The 19,706-nt window shown below is 48.6% G+C and overlaps 1 protein-coding gene across 2 annotated transcripts in view; it reads right to left on the reverse strand.

Moving 5' to 3' along the window:
• The window catches only part of FBXO15 (F-box protein 15), a 127,211-nt gene continuing 107,505 nt past the window's right edge, over positions 1 to 19,706 (reverse strand). For both annotated transcript variants that reach the window (XR_009180985.2, XR_009180984.2), the window contains exon 8: positions 1 to 2,750. The gene's annotated coding sequence lies outside the window, so the exon portion shown is untranslated. The remainder of the gene's footprint in view (positions 2,751 to 19,706) is intronic.

Here is a 19,706-nt window from a genome sequence, read left to right on the forward strand (position 1 = left end):
AACGATTAAATCATACAGAGATTTATTTTAAAACACGTTTTTCAGTGCCGCATATGTTTAAAAATGTTCATTTTCTCCTTCAGTTTAAAAGAAAAAAAACATTCCTTTCAGCTTTTCAGCCGCAGTTCTTCAGATACTTCCTCTCCACAGCTGTGATAGAGCTTTCTGCCTGAACTCTCTCTTCCACATGCATAAAGTGAGTATATAGAACCTTCCGCTAGAGGGGATGAGGTGCACACGGCGTTGCAAACTGAGAGCTCTCCACGGGTTCAACAAGGGCCTTGGGCTCAAGGCTCATCCTCTCAGGGAGAACCGAGAGCCGAGGCACCAACACTGGGCAAGCCTGGGAGTGCAGTGCGCCTTCGCCATCTGGCTTCACCTCACTCCCTGACTCTTCTGCCAGCGACACCATCCGGCACGCAGAGGATGGTGAGAGAAGAATCTGGAAAGCGAGCAGGACGGCACACAGCCCGGTCCAGTTCAGTCCTGGAAGGACCTGGGAATGAGCAGGGTGCCGTGGTCAGGGGCGCCGTGGTCAGGGGCGCCGTGGCCAGGGGTGCCATGGCTGGGATGCCGTGGCTGGGACGCTGTGGCTGGGTGCCATGCCAAGAGTGCTGTGGCTCGGCACTGTGGCAGGGGGTGCCATGGCTGGGGTGCCAGAGCAGGGGCACCCTGGCCAGAGGTGCCATGCCCGGGTGCTGTGGCTGGGTGCTGTGCTGGGCACTGTTGCCAGGGGCGCCATGGCTAGTGGTGCCGGGCTGGGTGCTGTAGCTGGGCGCTGTGTCCAGGAGAGCCGTGGCTGGGGATGCCATGCCAGGTGCTGTGGCTAGGTGCCGTGGCTGGGGGTGCCATGCTGGGTGCTGTGCTGGGCGCCGTGGCTGGGGGCGCCATGGCTGGGGGGTGCCATGCCGGGTGCTGTGCTGGGTGCTGTGGCCGGGGACGCTGTAGCCGGGGGTGCCGTGGCTGGGGGTGCCATGCCGGGCACCGTGGCCGGGGGCGCCGTGGCTGGGGCGTGGGTGCATCAGCGGCTCCTTGTCAGCTCTCCACCCCAGCTGAGCGATCTGCCCCAGCCCTTGGCTGCTGCCGGGTCCTCAGCAGCTTTCCTTCGAGACGGGCTGTCTTTTATAGCTAGCACAGTTCCAGATGCGGGCTCTCAGTAAATACTAACAAAACTGAATTTGGTTCCATTTGATAAATGTGAGCTAATGAAGCTAGACCTCTCCCAAGGCCTTAGCACTATATCTTAAAACTCAGGGACGCTAATGGCAGTGACTGCTGACGTGTGTCTACCCAGCCACGGCGCGAGCTCCCACTGCCACGTCCGCTGGTTTAAACGCTCGACTCTAACACGACCTGCGGACTGTCCACCGCTCTCCTCTCCCAGTTCCGTCACACCTGACACGCGCTGCCCTCCATGAAGGCAATGCTGTTCTAGTTCTTTCCAAGTGATGGATTATTTTCACCCACTGGCACGAGGCTGAGAGACTGGACTGACAAGGAGACGATGGGCAGACCCCATGTGGCACAGACTGGCCAGCTGGGAGGTGAGCACGGGCTCGGCAGCGACGGCCAGAGGGCCAGGCCCTGGCCAGCAGCCCATCCCCAAGCTTCCCGAGAGAGCACCCCAAACCAGCCTGTCTTAGCTGCCAGAGCTGCTGGGACCTCACCCAACAGCTCGGCCACTTGAGTGTCCTGGCTCGGGACCCCGGGCCTCAGCAGAGCTTCCTCCCGGGTGCCGCCGCCCTCGGCACGTGGCGAGTGCTCCAGCCTCCCCGGCCTCTTGTCTGAGTTCCTCTTGATAAAGGTTAAGACCCGGTTCAGTCTGGCCACCCTGAGCTAAAAGCCACATCTTCAAAAGGTCCTGTTTACAGGTGAGGCCCCAAGCCGCACTGCGGGCTCCGGCAGGCGCCCAATTCGGGCCTGCAGCCTCCGAGAGGCCCAGCCACAGGCTCCAGCACAAGGGCCTATTGCGTGCGCTGCAGAGCCTGCTGCTCCAGGCCGGAGGGCCTCAGGCAGGCGGCCAACTCTCCACACGGCAAGCTCTCTCTTCCCACTTGGGTGTTCTCCATGTAGTTCCACTGGGCTCAAAATAATGAGTCACATTTGAGCCGCCCTTCCTGCCGGTGCCCATCCCTCCACCCCAAGAGCGCACCCAAAACAGACACCTCGTGATTCTATGCTGAGTGGTAACAGGCGGCAAGGATGATTCTTAGCCCTAAGAAAAACAAACTCCAAAGAAACAAAACGAGACTTCTGCAGGTTCTGTCTGATGAGGAGATGGTTTCTGTCGGCCTTGAACTCCCAAATCCAGGGCCAGGTTCCCGAGCAGACCAGAAGGCCCTCCTGGTTACACAGAGGACGGCTGGCTGGGACTGCAGCCAAGGCCCTGTCGGTCCTCCTTTCCTGGTAAAGCGGGGTCGCACGAGATGAGGGCGGCCAGCTGTCCCTCCAGACTCAAGTCCAGAAGCAGGGTCACCAGCCCTTTCTCGTGGGCTCCACCTGGTCCCACTGAGCCTTCCGGGGGAGGGGCTGGGGAGGGTGGACACCGCCCCGGCTGTAGGTCTGTCCGTCTCTCTGAAGCCCAGATTTTAAGGAGCGATGTGCCTCCTCCTTCTCCACTGCTCTCTTCTCCTCTCCTGGCTTGAAGAGGCCTCCACGGCCTCGGAAAACGCAGAGCACAGAAGGAAGGAGCTCGAGTCCCAGAAGCACCAGGCGGGGAAGGCCCGCCACCTGCTCCTGCTCAGCGGCACCTGTGTGGGATATTAGGAAACCGGGAAATAAAGGTCGATTGTGTTAACCTTCTGAAGTTTAAGAGATTATTTATTGCAGCATCTGGTATCATTCCACCTAGCGCAGCCTCTTAGCCTCTGCTTGTGTAAAGATGTGCTTTTGCTCTGTCCCGTGGGAAGATGCTCATCTCTCCCACCTCCTTCTAGTCGAAAAGCAACTGCGTGTGGTGAGGAACCCTCGCTGCCATGTGCTGAAAGCACAGGGGCGGGCAGAGCCCGCCACAATACATACCCCTGGCCTTTGTGGGAGCCCCGCATCCCACCTGTGTCGACCCCCGAAGCTGGCACACTGGGGTTTTCTGGTGCCCAAAATCGAGAGGGTGCTGATGAGCCCCAACCTGGCCCGCGTGCTGCCACGCCTCTGGCCCTCGCTGCGTGGGCTGCCCGCCTGCACCACTGCCTTGCCCTCGGACCACGGATCCCATCAGACTTGCTGCGTCTTGGCTACCCCCTGCGTCTCCCAGAAGAGGTGTGCTGTGAGCCGAGAGAGGTGGGTGCCCTGAGCCCCCTCTGCACCCAGCACTGCCACCCCTGCTCCTCAGCCACCCCAGGCGGAGAGCACACCCTGCAGGCAGCCTCGTCCCGGATCTGCCCAGAGGACAAGAGCAGAGGCCCTTCTGCTTCTAGCTTTTCCCCACACCTTGTCGTTTTCTCTCTAAGGTGGGTGGGCATGCTAGGATGCATTTCTCCCTCATGCCCTCCACCCCCCCAGGCCTTCTTGCCCATGGAAAGTGCCACTGCCCTCCTCGCCTGGCAGCTCCTCCCCATCTTCTCCCCTCTCCCTGCCCCTAGGCACCTGCTGCAGGTGATTCCTGACCTTCTCCTAGGCTTTTTTTTTTTTTACCATTTTTTTGGTTTTTATTTATTTATTTTATATTACATTAAAAAAATATGAGGTCCCCATATACCCTCCAGCCCCCTCACCCCACTCCTCCCCATACAACCACCTCCTCCATCATCATGAGACATTCATCGCATTTGGTGAATACATCTCTGAGCACCGCTGCACCTCATGGTCAATGGTCCACATCATAGCCCACACAACCTGAGGAGCAGGCAGAGTGCCAGGAGGGAACCTGGCTTACTCACACATCCCAAGGAACTTACAGACTCTTTTTCCTGTTAAACTGAATCTGAGAAAGCACAAGGATGGGGAGACATTTTACACTAGGTATGTACATGCACACACACCTGTACACACATACACGTGGACATATGCACACACCTGTACACATGCATACACCTGTATGCATCCACACACCTGTATATATGCATACACCTGTATGCATGCACACACCTGTATGTAGGCACAGACTTGTACATATGCACACACCTGCACACAAGCATCACCTGTATGCACCCACACACCTGTACATATGCATACACCTGCATATATGCGTACACTTGTACGTATGCACACACCTGTACATATGCACAGACCTGTACATATGCATACACCTGTACGCATGCATCACCTGTATGCACGCACATAGCTGTACACATGCACACACCTGTACACACAGATACACAATTGCCCTCCAAAACAGGAAAGGAACTGTCCAGATGAGCCTTTGCTGTGAGACCACTGGATGCAATGCACAGCACACCCTCCTCTCTTACAGTGGGCAGAAAACTTCCACCCCTACTGTGCATGATGGTACATGCCCATTCTGCCATTAACACACGGTCATGGCTGTTAGTGGAGCATTACTTTTTAAAGGTTCTTTCAGAACAGTTCTGTGGCTTAACCATCGCAGTCCTGCCTGCTGCCTGCTGTCGGGACCATGTGTTGGTGTGATAAGGAGCTTGGCAGGCAGGGAGGGAACTGGGCACCTTTTCCCACTGGAAGACAGTCCTGAGCAGAGGGATGCAGGGCAGGTGCAGACACGGAGCCTCCTCCGCATGTCAGAGGCCCACGCGCATCTTTATGGCGCTCTTCACCTACATTTTTAAATAATATACAGGGAATGGAGAGAGGTCAGTCATTTTCCACAGATCTTTGTGTCTTTTCTCGTAAAGAACCCTTGTCCCCGCGTTGCTGACAGGCAGATGTCAGCACTGGCAGGTTCCCATCTGACCGTGGGAGCAGACGCTCAGGCCCAAGGCAAGGAAAGCAAGTAGAGGCGACTTCTAGGGCCTCCTCTCTGGGTTGGCTACTGAAGACAGGCCCCCGCAGGGGAGAGTTTGGTGGCAAGTTTATGGACCATGTGATTACCCTCATGTAGTCACACATTTCCTATGTCCGAAAACACATGAGAAAAATATATGTGGTGATAAATGGTATACAAGAAAAGATTATTCATGTAAAGTTGGACAACTCTATATGCAAAATGTTTTAAATACAATCTTTCTTAAAGACAGGGAGATGGACTAGATGATTTACTAAAATTACTCCCCATGGTAATATAAAGAAACCATTCCAAACAGAAGCATCCTTTTTAAAAAAGTGCCTGGAAATAAGATTCTACACGTCTGCCTTTAAGCTTCCGTAGAATTTAGCAACCCTTCCTGGCACACGTTCTACTTCTAAGCTGCCAGCAGCTCTTAACTTTTTTTGAAGGTCATAGACCTTGTTGAGAACCATATGAAAGCCGCTGCACTGGGATGAAGAGTGTTCCCCAAAAATGCATGCCCCCCCATAACCTCAGATCATGACCTTACTGGAAATAGGTTCTCTGCAGGTGGAATTAGTTAAATTAAGGTAAGGTCAAGGAAGGAGCCTCCGCTGAGCCTTCAGAGGGCACATGGCCCTGCCTGCTTGATTTCAGCCCCCAGGACTGCGACAGAATAACATTCCGTGGTGCTGAGCCCCCCAGTTTGTGGTCATTTGTTACTGCAGCCCCAGGAGACCAAGGATATCTTCCTTTAGTATGACATTCACATCTATGTGCACATGTTAATTAAGTCATCACAGAGAAGTAGTCGTCGCCTTGCTGCAAAATCCATAGCAGAGGAATAGAAGGAACGCCCAAGCACCCACCACCCGTTCCAGGGCGTAGACATGGAAGCTTCATGGGTGTCCCTGCACAATCACATCCCCCTCATTTCCCCACGTTTCATCAAATTTGTATAAATTTCTAAACAATATACTGCCTAATTGTCTTTTTACTATCTATTATTTTTTTAGGAGGTACCAGGGATTAAACCCAGGACCTTGTACGTGGGAAGCAGGTGCTCAACCACTGACCTACATCTGCTCCTCAGTGAGAGTTGGTTTTTGCATTTCTTTGTTTGTTTGCTTGCTTGCTTTTTAAGAAGGTTCTGGGGATTGAACCCGAGACCTCATACATGGGAAGCAGGTACTCAACCACTTGAGTTACATCCCCTCCCTCTGTCTTTTCTTTCCTTACGTAAGCACACACATCACGCTAGAAGTACTTTTCTGCAACTTGAACATTCTTTTTGTGAGATCCCTTGTATTATCTGTACCTGTAGCCATTTCACTGCTGTCCAAATAGGCCACCATTTGTCCATTCTGTGGCTGGTGTATTGTTTCCAAAGTTTTGCTGTGTTGAATGATGCTGCCAGAAACATAGTAATACCTGCTTCCAGGTACATGCATACCAGTTTTTCCAGGATTCCAGGATTCCAGGAAACTACTTCATCAGAGGATGTGTTTCTTCAATGAAAAATTGTCTGGAAAATGATCGTACCAATTTATACACTGACCACCGAAGTATAAAGAGTTCCCTGTGCCCCTCAACTCTGCTTGTAAAACAATATTATCAGAATTTTTATTTTTTCCATTCTGTTGGCTATGAAATTGTATTTCATTCGATGGATAGATCAATAGATTTAATGATTGATTTCCATTTAATGTTATCATCATTATTTATGTCCTTTTGCAACCTTTAAAAATATCACAACGTAATGTTGACATCATATCTCAAATGTCAGTTCATGAGATGACCCTATTTCCATAGAAGAGAACTTGTTAGCAGTCTTTCTAACATTGTTCACTACCAATGACTCCCCAAAATGTTTATTTCTTTGCAGAACTATAAATTCAGAGTAGCAGTAGTAATTAGAAGAGGCGGCCCAGAGTTGGAAGGTTTGTGGAAAACAAGTACTATCCTACGCCAATGCATTTCTGAAATGGTGTAGTGACTGTTCATTCATGTTGTGGCTATAATCTCAGGTCATTTCTCTAGAGATTCATCATTCATAATAAAACATGATCATATAGGCGTTAGAAATCTCATCCTTTTGGGACAATGTCATTCTTTGGAGATAGTCATCTTATAACAACCTCTTGAAGTAAGAAGATGAATTGCTAGTAGATACAAAGGGAGCTGAAGCACAGGGCTAGGATTTAATTTCCTAGAGGCCAACCAGCAGGTCAGTGGAAACTAAGCGTCCAAAACTCCATGCGTTAGGTGGTACCAGCCCCAGGTTCAGTCTCCCAGGAGTGAAGAGCTTCAACCCACTTCACCTGGTCTTCTTGACATTAATCAACATTTCAGACCTGCAAGGAGCTTTAGAAATGCTGCAAGTCCAATCTCCCTCATTTTAAATATTCCAAAAAGCAAATCAGAGAAAATGGGATTCCTAAAACCACACAGCTACTTAGCTACAAGCCAGAATAAGAACCTGAGTCCTCCAAGTCCCGGCCGTGACGCCGCCCACAGGACTGCCCACAGGATCCCTCCGCACCAGTTCAGACGTCACGCCTGTAAGAGGAGACCCAAGTCTCTGGGCAGGTCTGCAGAGACCTCAACGAACAGCACTTGATGGAGATTGAAGAACTTCTTTCTGGCCAAGAAATATAACATGACCACAGAATTTTGCTGTTTGAGCAACTAATCTGTTGGGTTTGGATTACTGACATGTTTTCATAAAATGATGTGCAATATCTGAAAGTTCTATAATGCAGAGAAATGTGAACAAGATGATGTAAGAAAGATTTCACTTGCAGAAGAAAAATAAATAATCTTTTCCCTGGGCTCTTCCAGTGGGCAAGGTGCAGTATTTGGCTCTCACAAGGTCTTGTCCTCCCCATGTAACTTTGTACTGTAATTGAACATAAGTAACCTGATATAGGAAATATCAAAGTTGGAATTCAAGCCCTATTTTATACATATATATATATATATATGTATATATATATACTATTATAATTTGAGGCAGTGAGGGTTTTTATTTTTCTGATGACCAGAAAATTACATATAAATTCAGTGTAGGAATTCAGCGTAAATAATTTGAAGCACACAAAAATTATAGAGAAAACAAATGCAGATCTATAATTGCACAACCCAGAAAAAACTGCCTTTAGAATCCTGATGTCCATCGGGGCTGTCAGTCTGTGAAGACGGCCACTGCCAAGTCCTTCTCAGGCCCCGAGCCTCACCGGGACCGGTCAGATGAGGCAGCGGTGCTGCAGGCCAGCTTCTAGGCTAGCCTTCTGGGGGCCGGACAGCTCCTGCTTCTCACAGAGGAGGGCAGGGAGAGGCTCCTGGGAGGAGCCCTTGGGGCTAAGAAGCCTGGTCTGGCCACAAGGGGCCTTGTGTAGGAAAACCGCCACCCACCCTTGGGAGCGAGGCCTTGGGCCCGTCAGCTGGGCCACCAGCCACGTGAGCGAGCTCAGCCAAACCCCAGGGCAGCTGCCCCACCCCAACCAGTGGCTAAACCCCAACTTCAGACTCATGAGAAATTCGAAATTGCTGGTGTCCACTGCCCCACTTTGCAGTGGGTCGTTACACAGCATTAGTTCACCTGGATATTCTCTGTGGAAAACGGCTCAAAATCTATTTTGTACTCTGCTCTTCACATTTAGAAGCACCTATCAATTTCACTAAATATGTGCTTTCTTCTGAAATACGGTTTTTAATGGCATCTTAGTTTCCCAGATCACTATAAGAAAGTACCTCAAACTGAATGGCTTAAAACAACGTTGATGCCCCTCAGGTCTGGAGATCAGAAGTGTGAGTGGACGTGGTGGGAGCCTCGTGCCCTCTGAACTGGCCGAGTCAATGGCACCATGCAGGAAGGGAAGATCTTTGTGATTTGGGTGAGTTACTTAACTTCTTTAACTCCCAGTATCCTCATGCGTAAACGAGGCTGATGGTACCATCTCACAGCTAGCGTGACCCTCACACGCCTCTGAGACTGACGGCGATGAGGAGCTAGCCCAATACCTAGCATATAGTCTGCCACGTGGAGTGACGCGTCAAGTCCTAGGTCCTCACGAAAACCTCGTGCCATGCACGAGTGTATAAGTTAAGAACGATTATCTGAAAATCTCTTCCCAGGAGAGCCTGTGTTGTTAACAAGTCTGAGCATATTGAACTCCCTTCTGGCTCCCCAAGTTCCCAGGACAATTCCAGCTGCACACCCACCACTTCCGACAGCACTCCTGTCCTGGGCTGCCAGCTTTACTCAGAAAGGAGAAAGGGCAGGAACACGCCATGGTTTGGAGAAAGGTCTTTAATCTCACCTACTGCTCCAAGAATCAAAAGACACAAAGCCCCCAGCTCAGAGGCAAGCCCTAGAAAGGACTGAGAATGAGGATGGCTTTGGTCCAGACACACCTGCCTCCAACGACAAGTGGCTGCAGGAAGACGTGCTCCCTGACGAGAAGGGGGGAGCAGAACGGCCTGCCCTGTGCCCTTGGAGACCACCACATGGGCCCATGGCCTTGGGGCCCTAGCACTCTGGGTGGCAAGTGTCAGGGTGTGCCAGAGCCAGACAGTGAGTCAAGACCAGCTATGACAGGGCTGCAAGCTCAGGGGTGTCAGGAACACAGGAAACACGAACCCTCGGCAATGCGTCAAGAATACATAGCCCAGGAGCTTGCCTGGGCCCTTCACACTCTCCCTCCCCAAGAAGGAGACTTTCTCTAAGCTCTGGGATGACAAAAGGAGGTATGGCTTGCCCACTCGAGACAATCAGTTGCATATACCTACTTGGCACAGTGATAGTGCCCTGTGATTCTAGTCAACACTCGTCGAGGTGCTGCTGGGAAGGTATTCTGTGGATGTGGTTAACATCTACAATCTAGCTATCCTTATCTGAGTAAAGAAGATTATCCTCAATAATCTGGCTGACAGTGAGCTCTACTTTGGGGTTTGTGCTCCCCAGTGTGACAAAACTGGACTCAGTTGTGGTTTCCCTACGCGTGACTCTTCAGTCACTTCTATTTGAACCTATAGTTGGTGCTGAAGTTGGTAGGTATACATCCAAGAGACTTGAATTTTTGGACTGTCCATGTGCCAGCTAGGCTCTGAGCTCAATGGAGTTGCAACACCTACTCTCTAGTTCACTGGACTCACCTAGGACAACTAACAAGGAGGTGATGATGAACACCCACCATACCAAGGAACCAAGACAGTCTACAACTAAAAGCATCCATTGACCCTATGGGATCAAAGCCCTGTCTCAATTAGAGGTGGAGTGGGCATCACCATCCCAGAATCCTCAGGATTGGGGAATGAACTAAGGACTAGAGTGGACTTACTGATATTCTACTATACTTACTGTGATTCTAGCAATGGAAGAAGTTATATCATTGATGTGGAGATAGTGGTAGATGGGGATTCACAGAGAAAACAACAAAGCAGAGGAGTTAGGGGGAGTTTTTGATGCTGGAACTCTGGGAAGTAAACACCAAGAGAAGCAGATTCATGAGAAAGAGAGAAGGCTCCATTAGACATGACAGAGGTCCCGGGAAGAGAGACAAGTCGTTTCCTTGATCATCTACAGCTGACCTGGTGGAGCGAGCAGAGCAGCTGAGCCTGGAGAGGAATGTGCCCCAGAAGAGAGACAAGACTTATCTCAGCCTACAGCTGGTCCTGGAAGAAGCTGGGACCATGGAGCCTTAAGAGGAAGAGAGAGGCTGAACTCTTGCAGATGTCAGTAGTCATCTTGCTCCAACACGTGGCAACAGACTTGGGTGAGGGAAGTATCTTGGGCTTTATGACCTGGTCACTGTAAGCTTCTACCTCAAATAAATACCCTTTATAAAACACAACAGATTTCTGACACTTTGCATCAGCACCCCTTTGGCTGACTAATACACCTCCCCTGGAGGCCAGGAGGTAATGAGGTGTTAGAGCCTTTCTCTTCAGCCATCATGAAATGAACACCTCCCCCCCCCCAAACTGTGCTAGGAAATGCCTCTTTCTTTACTGAAGATAAGGACAATTTCAAAGGGAAATCATAGTGTAGAAAGGGCGCCTGGCCTTCATATGGAAAAGACACTGAATAAAGAGATCTTTCATCTCTGCTCCCCCCTGCCCTCACCCACCCTCAACATACACTACACCACGGTGTTTCCCCTACCCTCAGATTTTTGCATACATGCATAAAGATCCCCGTTGCTGCCTTTCTAACTCCCAAAACTTCACAGCCCCCTCTATTGGAAAGCCCACCCTAGGAAGAGATGTCATTCCAGGGACGCTTCTTGACTCCAGCGCAAGATGGCGCCTGCTGAGTCGTGCAACCGTGAGAACGCAAGGTGAGTTCCCCTGCACACAGACACTTCCACGGGAGTCACCTTTTCTGTATTTCTACCAGACGATGTATTGGCTACTGTTAAGGCAATCACACCTCCCTCAACCACAGCGAACTTCCCTCAACAGTGTAATCTGTGCAGGTTGTGCCCCTAGAACCAAGGCAGCCTTTGTGCAGAACCCTGAGAGCTATCGACGAGCCCTGTGTCCCCCCATGGACAACGTCTGCTTTGCTCCTCTGAGAGGGGCCGCAGCTTAGATGACGTTCTTGCCATGCGGGGCCTCTGAGGAGAACGCCCACTCCTCCCACCATGACTATGACACGGTATAGCTTGTGGAACAGGCTTGACAGCAGGTATTTACCTAAGCAAGACTTCGATTGTTTAGTGATAAAGTATAACATAGGGGAGGAGGCAGAGGAGTGCTCCAGAAAAGGCTGGAAATGGAGTCAGACGAGCTGAGTGTCATACCTTACCTCTGTCATTATCAGATATGTGACCTTCAGTTGCCTAATTTGTAAAAGTGGGAATACCAAAAGTTATTTTCCAGAGATGCTGTCAGGCTATGCTGACGTGACTGTGTGATCTCAAAGAATCTTCGCAGGCCTGCAAGAGGCACCCTATAAAGCTGTACAACCAGGGTAAGAAGACAAAGAACATGGCACTCTAAAGTTTGCAAAGTCATTCCAAGAAGGAAGTTGTTCTAAAATCCTCAAAAAGAACAAAGGGGCAGTTTTTGACTCCCTCATAATTAAAGACAGATTGGAAAAAAGGAGTAGGCACATTTTCAAAAGCATCAAATGTATCAGAAAGGGAGAATGCACTGAATCATCTCAAGAATGTAGACTCTAAGGCAGGGTCTAATTATTCTAATAACTCATTTTTATGGGGAGATCAAGTTATCGTTGAAGTAAATGGCATCCTGTTAATGTCTTATTAATAACAATTACATTCTTCAGAAATTGAGACATAAGACAGAATCCAGTGGGTTCAAAAAGATACAACTTCAAAAGTGTCATTTGGCTAGATGTATTCTGGTCACAGAATACACATAATTATTGTAATTCTCTCCCTTGTCTGAATCTGAAATTACAGTGCTAACTTCCCTTTAATGGCAAAAGCACTTTTAACAGCCAAAAAAATTTTAGATATGGCTTGTAGGTCCCTCTTGATTGGAAGTCTGCTGAACGCAGCTGCAGTATTTCTGAGTTAAGCTCTGTTCACACATTCTCATTCAGGCTGGAACGTTTCAGTCTCCGTGGCTTTGATTGCAATATTGTCCATGGGGCCAGCTTTGGATTAATTCACATTATTAAGATGACGGGCAGTCCTTTCAGACTGTGGTTGAAAGTCCACACCAACAGCCTTGACAGTGATGTGACTGCAAATTTGGGGGGAGTGGAGAGGACGCACTTTCAATAACTCGGCAATATTTAAGCAGGATACATCTACTACCTGACGGCCCCTGTGGTTTCTTGAGGACCCTGAGCAAGGCAGGGGAGAAGAGTTTTCGCTGCTGTGTGCCAGAGGGAGCACAGTGAATACTCTGCCCAGTGTGGTCACTGAAGAGATAAGCAAGCTGGAGTCCCAGATGGGAAGCCACACTGGACTGCCTGCCTGGCCCAGCGCTTCTTTAGAAGGACCCCAGGCTTCGTTAGAGGGCGGGCCTGGGAGCCAGCACTGTGCCAGCGAGGGCACCTGACCTAAGGTGAATCAATAGAATGGGGTGTTTTTGACCTTGAGAATTAAAACTAAAAGGGGAAAAACCCACCTGGACTAGACCGTGCTCGACGTTAACATGGAAGCTGATGTAGAGGTGGGGACAGTCTTACACCAAAAGTCACTTGCTTGTCAATGTTATCAGGAGGCCTTGAGGAGAAGTAAGTACTACAAGGCAGAACCACGGAAGAAATGAGGCCCCAGGGCCCTGAGAGGCAGGGGCACAGCGCACACTCCCCAGCTCCACGGGCCCTGACGCCCTGCAGTGGGTGCTGTGAGACTGTTGTATCCTTACCGTAGACTCCCACCGTCCAGGGTAACCGAGAAACCCCAAGTACTAGCGTGGGGGCCATGGGGCGGCAGAGGGGGCACCATCCCCTGCAACGCTGAGATGCCTGCCGTTCCCTTTGACAGCTTTGGGCATAATTGAGTCAAGGCCTGAGTCACTAATTCACTTTTTAAAACTGGAAGGCCTTCCACTATCTTAAACTAGAATTCTTCCTCCAAGGTGCCTATTCTGGATAAGGAAATGCACAAAATTTGAACTCAGAAGACTTGGGCTCAACTCCTTGCCTTTCTTGTGTCCTGGCTGTGTGTGATGGGCAAACTTAATGTTCCTGAATTTCTATTTCCTCTTTTAAAAACCAGAGATGATGTTAATAGCTATCAAATACTCCTATTGTTACCTCCTTCACAGAGTCTTCTAGAACTGCCCAAGATGGGTGTAGTTTGAGTGGAGCTTTGTTTCCATCTCTAGGATAACAACTTAAATAGTATATTACAGTTCTCTTTTTATATTGGTTTTCTCTGTCATACTATGAGATCTCAAATTGCAGGAATTGCCTCAAATTCATCTTTATACATACAACGCACAGTACAATGTTGAGCTCAGAAGGCCAGATGAAGGAAGGACTAGCTTTTAAGCCTGCTGTGGGTGTAAATGAAATACATGTGAGGGCTTCGAAAGTTGCACAGCCCTGTAGAGGGAAGAGACGCCTCTCCCACTCAGTTCCTAAACCCTTTTTTACTGAAGAAAATTGAGTCAAACCAGGAGTTGGAAATTTCTAATCTCTCTCTTTTCTATTAATACAGATTCTTTTAAAATACAGTTGAGGCTTGCCTGTTGTGCCTGTGGGCACAGATGGTAAACAAGTAAACACATAAACAAGGAGAATGGTCACCCCAATGAGAGGCACCAGGGGGGAAACAGAGCAGGGTACCCCGGGGAGTGGGTGCTGCTTCAAACTGCACCATCTTCCCTGCCTAGGACAGCTCTCCTTTGTCTTTTTTTCAGTGTCTTCTTATCTCGTTTTCAGTTTCCCCTGCCTCAAGAAGGAGCTTTAAACAAACTCTGAATTCATTTAAATTAATTGTTCTAAGACATAGTTTTGAGCACATCGTTCTCTAGCTGTATTGGTTCTCACTTCGTCCAAAGTCACGTCCAAACAATTGGTCCTAGTGGCGGTTGTCCTCTCGGGCTTCTTCTCCACTCGCCCTCGCCTTCCCATCTGCTTGACTGACACGGCTCTCCCACACCACTTGTGCTCGAGGCCGGCCTGATGGCCTTCCATTTTGGGGACAGTCAGCATCGCCCACCTAGCCCCATGCCTGGGCTCACCCCATCCCCCTAGGCTAGATGGCCCTTTCTGACATTCTCTGACCTCAACATTCACTCACCAGGACAGGTTTCACCGTTTAAGACCCCGATCACATGGCTAATGGTCTTCGGTACATGGTATCTGCTCAATAAAGGTTAGTCCCTTCCTTCTCAGTTAGAAGAAAGTGTTTGGGCCTCCAACACTTAGAGCACATATCCCAAAGGCACCTTATGCTATTGGTCTGGCTCTGCCTTGTAGTACCAATTTGTAGGAACTTGTCACATCTTTCCATCTGGATTATTCTTTCCTTGGGAGAACAAATTGTTTTATTCAACTGTGATTTTCCTGTAGTCCAGTACAACATGGTGTTCAATAATTCTTGACTAGATAAGTCTGGTGAATAAACAAATGGCCCAACAAGTAAAAGTGAAACAACCAAAACTTTTTCATATTTTCCTACCTCAACTGCTGATGTAATATTTTTAAGTCTTAGATAGATACATTCATCACTCCCTACAGAATTCAGAAATAAACAATTATCACAGAAGTCCAGGAAGTGAGGTTAATTTCTTTTTACCAGGAGTGATTGGTACAATTCAATTCAAAAAATTACGTCAAGTATAATCATGAGACATTTCCAACAAACAGAGTAAGTAATTCTGAGGTTCTCTTTTATATCATCACACTAATGCTTCCTGGCCATGGGGCAGCCAAAGCTCTCCAATAGCATCAGGGTTTGAAAGTCTTTCCAAGCCTCTGCCTGGCCGGGCGCTCTGGAGCCTGGAGAAGTGTGTTCATTTAATGAAGGTCCTGTGACCAATTATCATCTCCCACAGAGTCCGTGTAAGCAAGCCCCGTGCTCTTCTGTGCATCTCAACAATGCCAACGATCACTCACATCGATTTCGTATCTTCCATGAAAATAAGCAGCTTGCCTTTTCAGAGTATTTTCCATTACATAACAGAGTTGCTCGTTATGTTTCATTGAAACAAAGCTCTCGAGCTGCAGGAGGAGCTCTGCCTTAAGCTGCATTCTTCTCTAGAAGGCGTAAGTCAGGTAGAGAACCATCATGTAGTCACGGAGGCACGCTCATCCTTGTGGCTCAGCCACAAAGAGACCTGGCCTACCTCCACTGGGCAGAAGGTATCCCACGTGTTTCCAGCTACTGTGATTACTGATCCGCAGGGTTTCTGCAACTATGTTGTCATAAATATGAGTTTTGCTACACCGAGACATGGAATCTCTTGTGTTCCAGGTACACAATGACCCAGGAATTAAGGTCACCTGGCAGTGACTTCCTTTATAAATGATGCCAAATTCAAATCACAAGCACGTTCTGAGCACCTATTCTGTTCAAGGCATGGAGGGAAGCACGGAGGAGAAACTAATGATGAGTGAGTGCAGCCACGGGGAGCATGGGTCGGTGAATGCAGGGGCAAGGGCCAGTCAGCACAGTTGCACGGCCCAGGAGGCACGGAGGAGAAGAGCCAGCATGGGAGTGCAGAGAAGGGGGCCTCCACTTCCAGAGGAAGTGGTGTCTGCTGTGGTCCTTGGAGGATCATCAGGATGCTGAGAGCAAGAGAAAGGTCAAGAACAGGAAAAGCAGGGGCCCGCTGGCTCAAGGCTGCCTGAGCCTGCTCAGCTGGGAGGAGAAGTGGGTGGTTCTTGGGGCAGGGCGTGGGAGGGGGCAGCAGCTCACATGGCTCCCACTCAAGCCATTCAGAAAGACCCTCTGGGCCACACACCCTCTGCCACGCATCTGGGTGGATGCTGGAGGGTGGCAGTGGGAGCAGGGAGGCCAGGAAAAGCAATCACAAATAATGATGGTGTGAACGGGAAGTGAAACGAGTGTTCTCTTAAAAACTAGCAGGGGGCTTCAGAGGACAACTGGAGTCTGAGTGGTGGAGGGCAGGGGCCTCGTTGTACGATGCCAGCAGTTTTTCCTCTGTTGCAGAGGCAAAGTCTGGGTGTTGAAAAGGTTGGAGCCAGAAGGCTTCAAGTTTGCTGTTCACAGTCAGCTTCTGCGTAGGCACACAGCAGGTGCTCACTCTTTACCCTGGGAGGCTGCACCGCCAGGCAGGGAAAGGGCAGAAGCCTCATGCCTGGGGAGCTGCGGGGAGCTGTCACCAGAAGTGGGCTCCGCAGAGCCCGGCGTTCAGTGTGCAATTAGTGAGGGCAGCTCGGGACACCCCCGCCAGCAAAGCCAGGTTGTGGGTTCACGTCTTGGCTGCTTTCAGGGCCATCCCTGCCACGCGAGCGTGCGACTGGGTGGCTGTCACCCGTGCGCCCAGCTGTTGCTTGCAGCAGCACATCCCTCAGCAGGGTCACAAGGGCCCCTTCCCACCCCACCCCAGGGGAGCCAGAAACCAATGGCTCCTTCGCAGCACCCATGGGGTTGCACTAGGAAGTCCTGTCCCCTCCAGGTGAGGCCAGCTCCACTCCTGCAGGGCCTGGGCTGAGGCTGCAGGGTGCCCAATCCTGAGGAACTCCCCCTAGAACCCTCCACTTCCAGGATTGCAGGATGCACTTCCAAAGGCTGTTTACACAGAAATTCTGGTCTTCTGTATGACCCAAGCAACAGGAGTGCAAATGGAGAATAGCTGTATCTATGACGTCAAATGCTTAGAAAAACTGGACAGATAAACTGCTCAAAATGCATGTCAAATCAGGTGTTGGCAAGATGGTTGTGAGCGATTAGGAAAAACAAAAATAAATATCAAAAGAGCTCTGGCAAAATGTTAAAGGATTTAGGTGTTGCTGAATTGGGGTCCACTATCAAATTCTTTCAACACTTCTATAAATTTGAACATTTTTGTAATGAAATATTAAGGGAAAGGTATTTAAGAATCTAGGGGGATGGTTTTAAGTTTCTGGCAAGAGAGCAAAATCAGTATTACATGCTAACTCCTTCCCCAGTCCAGTGCTAGAGATCCCCCAGAAGTGAAGGGGAAGGTCCAGGACCCCTGAAATGAAAGGAGGGTCGTGCAGTGCAAAACCTGCACGGCCCAGTCACCCATTGTCAATAATCCTATTTTGCTCTTTCCCTTCCATGTCCTAAGTTTCTAGTTTCTCAGCCACACTTCCAATCCCCTCAACCCATCCAGTGGTTTAACTACCAAAATTCTAATGCTTAGCCAAAGAAACAACACAGCCTCCAAACGGCTGGACTATGAAATCTCAGCAAAATGAGAAGTTGAAAATGTCACCCCTTTAGCTGCTACTGAAGAAAAGCAGATAATAGCCTGCATTATAAAACTGCCCTTCCAAAGTTATTTTCATCAAGAAGTCTCAGAAGCTCTTGGCCTTGAGGCTCTGCTGGCTTGTTCTGTGACAGTTACTTTCAGTCTCTAAAGAGCTTATAATTCCCATAGGGGCAAGGTGTGGGAACCATACAATTGTGGCCCTGCCAAAATATTAAAATTTACATCTTTTTTCTTAAAGGCGCAAATTCTTTCGTGTTTTCTTTGTAAATCACAGAGGATCAGTCAGCTCTCAACTATAAGTAACCTATTTAAGCAATTTTTTATTTTGTTTTATTTAAATAAAAGTATTGGCAAGTGCAGGAACTCCTGTGGGGGGGAGGCATGAGAAGTGCAGTGTGGGGAGAAGATGGCAGTGCCCGGTGGGGTGGGCTCGGCCGAGGGTTCCCGGTGGTGCCCCCTTCCCTGCCTCACTGACCGGGGGGACGGCTGACCCCTCACCAGCCAGGGGGTGAAAAGCAGACGTGGGCAGGGAACGCCAAGGACTGGCCAGAGCCAACGAGGCGGGGAGGGCTGGGAAGCAGCGCGGGCTGGTGGTCGGCCCCGACTTGCCCTTCTCACCGCCGCCAGCCCCTGAACTCGGGGCTACTACATTTAGGGGAGAAAAGTCCTTAGAGGTGGACAGTGAGTGGACGAGGAGTGATGAAACGGCCCGGCAGAGAATGTCAAATGAGCCTAACATATTCTTAAAGAAATGAGAAGATTAAAAAAAACATAAACGAAGAGCAGGCAACTAAGGGAAAAACACTAAAATGTGAAATAATAAACCCAATAGATTGAACACATAAAATAAATACAGGTAGAGAAATACAGCTGCCAAATGCTTAGGTAAGGGAACTTACCAAGAGTTATAGGGATGAAATACAGAAATATTAAAGTAGAGGTGTCTATATACAAATAATGGGAATATCAGAGGAAGAGTGGAAAATTAACCAAGGCAAAGTATTTGAAAAGCAAAGTATTTTAAAGAAAAGTGAAAGAGTTCAGATTAATAGGGTGCCTAGAGCGCCAAACAAGAGAGATAAGGAATCAAAAGTTCACATTTAGCCATATTATAGTAAAATTTGAGAACATCAGTGGTGGAAAGAAAATTGTAAAAGGTTCTGGTGAGAAAGAATAAGTCACCCCCAAACACCTGTCATCAGACTTCCCAAGACCATCTTTGGAGAAAAGAAACAATGAGTAGTATTTTCAAAGCGTGTGTATGTATGTGTGTGTGTATATATATATATATCTCTAATTTTTTAGAAATAGGCAAAAGAGATGCCTGGGCACCATTTTTGCAGAAAGGGTGCTGGATGTTGTCTGATAGACTTTCTATGGATTGTTTGATTCTATAAAAGTTGTGCATTGTGTGTGGGCTATGATGTGGACCATTGACAATGAGGTGCAGCGGTGCTCAGAGATGTATTCACCAAACACAATGAATGTCTCATGATGATGGAGGAGATTGTTGTTATGGGGGAAGGAGTGGGGTGAGGGGGGTGGGGGGGATATGGGGACCTCATATTTTTTAATGTAATATTAAAAAAATAAATAAAGACAAAAAATAAAAACACCAAAAAAAAAAAAGTCATTCATTTGATTGTCTATTTGGTTCTGGTCTACAACACCGTAGGAATAGAAGTTTAACTGCAGAAAACTGAAAGTAATGCAAGTGATTCTTGTCCATAACTATGCAAAATAATTTTGTCTGGTAGAGATAAAATTAATTTCTGCCTGTTAGAAAAGATAAACCTGAACATTACATTATAGGAACATTTTCATCCATTAAGAAATTTGTTTCAGCATTAGTAAGTGATATGTGTGTTTGTGTGTGCTTATGTATACATATATATAAATTCTTCAAATTCTTTAAATCTTACTGGTTCCCTCACGAACTAAGCTGAAAATT

The sequence above is a fragment of the Dasypus novemcinctus genome, chromosome 16 (genome assembly GCF_030445035.2).
Source record: "Dasypus novemcinctus isolate mDasNov1 chromosome 16, mDasNov1.1.hap2, whole genome shotgun sequence".
Lineage (NCBI taxonomy): Eukaryota > Metazoa > Chordata > Mammalia > Cingulata > Dasypodidae > Dasypus > Dasypus novemcinctus.